The sequence below is a fragment of the Malaclemys terrapin genome, chromosome 15 (assembly GCF_027887155.1).
Source record: "Malaclemys terrapin pileata isolate rMalTer1 chromosome 15, rMalTer1.hap1, whole genome shotgun sequence".
Classification (NCBI taxonomy): Eukaryota; Metazoa; Chordata; order Testudines; family Emydidae; genus Malaclemys; species Malaclemys terrapin.
Window position 1 is genome coordinate 12535373 of NC_071519.1, and position 2500 is coordinate 12537872.

The 2500-nt window shown below is 74.9% G+C and overlaps 1 non-coding gene across 1 annotated transcript; it reads right to left on the reverse strand.

Annotated features, from left to right (window-relative positions):
• Positions 1-1405: 1405 nt before the first annotated feature.
• LOC128824076 (5S ribosomal RNA) lies at positions 1406-1524 on the reverse strand. The gene has a single exon (XR_008442305.1). It is a non-coding gene; the product is annotated as a 5S ribosomal RNA (ribosomal RNA).
• Positions 1525-2500: the final 976 nt, after the last annotated feature.

Genomic DNA, 2500 nt, shown 5'->3' on the forward strand with positions numbered 1-2500 from the left:
AGGCTGGGGAGAGGGGAGCAGGAGCCGGGGGCTGGGGGGGTGGGGTGGGGGGGGCGTTCAGGACAAGCGGTCAAGCCCCGGGGAGCAGCTGTCAAATGTTCCAAGTCCCCACTCGGCCACCAGGTCCACCCCAGTCTAGCAATGGGGTTGACCTGGCTGATGGCCGGTTAGTGTCAAGGTAAACTCACCGTCGTCCACAGGAGGGCAGCTCTCAGGCCGTCCGGCTGCGGCTGACTCTGGGGCGGTGCCCGGTCCCGGCAGCGAGGGGCGGGGGGGGGCGCGGAGCGACACGGAGCTAACCGGCCCCCGGGGCCGGGGGCGCCTCCCGCGACTTTGGGGGCCGCGGGTCGTCAGTGGCGTGCAGGCCGGGCCTCTCCCGGGGGATTCGGGGGGGGGGAGGGGGGCGGTCCTGCGGGCCGGGCGCAGGGGGCTCGAGCGAGCCCGGGCCGGTCCGCCCCGGGGCCGGGGTCTCCGCCTGCGGCTCGGGGGGGCGCGGGTCGTCGGGGGAGGAAGCCCGGGGGAGCTGCACGCCGGCCTGCCAGGCCAGGCCAGGCCTGGCCTGGGTGGCCGCGGGGGGATTCGGGGCGGTCCCGCGAGCCGGCGGCCGGGCGCAGGGGGTCCGAGCGCGTCCGAGCGAGTCCGTCCCGGCCCCGGGGTCTCCCCCTGCGGCTCTGGGGGGCCGTGGGTCCCCGCTGGCGGAAGCCGCTGGGCGCTGGACACCCGCCGTCCGTCCCGCCTGGCCAGGCCTGGCCTGGGTGGCCGCGGGGCGGGGGATTCGGGGCGGTCCCGCGAGCCGGCGGCCGGGCGCAGGGGGTCCGAGCGCGTCCGAGCGAGTCCGTCCCGGCCCCGGGGTGTCCCCCTGCGGCTCTGGGGGCCGTGGGTCCCCGCTGGAGGAAGCCGCTGGGCGCTGGACACCCGCCGTCCGTCCCGCCTGGCCAGGCCTGGCCTGGGTGGCCGCGGGGGGATTCGGGGCGGTCCCGCGAGCCGGCGCCCGGGCGCAGGGGGTCCGAGCGAGTCCGTCCCGGGCCCGGGGCCTCCCCCTGCGGCTTTGGGGGCCGTGGGTCCCCGCTGGCGGAAGCCGCTGGGCGCTGGACACCCGCCGTCCGTCCCGCCTGGCCAGGCCTGGCCTGGGTGGCCGCGGGGCGGGGGGATTCGGGGCGGTCCTGCGGGCCGGCGGCCGGGAGGGTCCGGGCCAGTCCGCCCCATGCCCGGGGTCTCCCCCAGCGGCTTCGGTGGGTCCTCCGCGGAGGAAGCCGGGTGGGGAGCCGGACCCCAGGCGCCCAGACCCGTGACCTGCGGCCGCGACCTCCGACTCGGCAGGAGCGACGAGGGGCTTTCCGGCCCGTCCCCCCCCTCTCCTTCCTCCCCAGAAAAGGAGAGAGAGCTGGCTCGGACCGGGAAAAGCTGCCTACGGCACCTGGGATTCCCAGGCGGTCACCCATCCAAGTACTAGCCAGGCCCGGGACGGTTTACCTTCCGAGATCGGACGGGATCGGGGGCGTTCGGTCCGGTATGGCCGTAGGCACCCGGCCCCCGCGCCTCCTCGCCCGCTTTCCCCTGCCGACGCCCGGGCCTGCCGCACGGTGAGCCCCGGTCGGACTGCCCCCCTGCGGCAGGGCCCCCGTCTCTCGCGGGCCCGGTCCTTTTTTCCTTCTCGAGCTCCGGGGCCCGGGCTGGCCGCCAGAGCCCCTCCGCCCGCCCGCCCTCCCCGGCGTCGGGGAAAATATTGTCCCGGACATCCAGTGCGCCCTGATCCTGTCAGCCGGGGGGGGGGGTGGGTGGGTGGGGGGCAGTCCCTCGCTGCGGCCGGGGAGGGTGAGCCCAGGGCGGCTTGCCTGCCGTCCGAGTCCCCTCTCGGCCACCAGGTCAACCCCGAGCCGAAAGGGCTGAAAATTTTTCAGAGTCCCCTCCCGGGCACCAGGTCAACCCGTGGAATCGAACGGGTTCGCCTGCTGGCCGGTTCGCTTCCCGGCCACCAGGTCAACCCGTAGGTTTGAACGGGCACGCCCGGTGGCCGCTTTCCCGTCCGGTCACCAGGTCAACCCGGATCTCCCTCCTTCCCTGGGCGCCCCCTCCTCGGAGGCGTCAGGTTCCATTTTCTTTTTCCCCCCAGACTTCCAGGGGCCCGATCCAGTCGGCCGGGAGGCAGTCCCTCGCTGCGGCCGGGGTGGGTGAGGCCAGGGCGGCTTGCCTGCCGTCCGAGTCCCCTCTCGGCCACCAGGTCAACCCCGAGCCGAAAGGGCTGAACATTTTTCAGAGTCCCCTCCCGGGCACCAGGTCAACCCGTGGAATCGAACGGGTTCACCTGCTGGCCGGTTCGCTTCCCGGCCACCAGGTCAACCCGTAGGTTGCCGACGGGGCTAGCCAGTGGCCGGTTTGCTTTCCGGCCGCCAGGTCAACCCCTAGGTTTGAACGGGCACGCCCGGTGGCCGCTTTCCCGTCCGGTCACCAGGTCGACCCGGATCTCCCTCCTTCCCTGGGCGCCCCCTCCTCGGAGGCG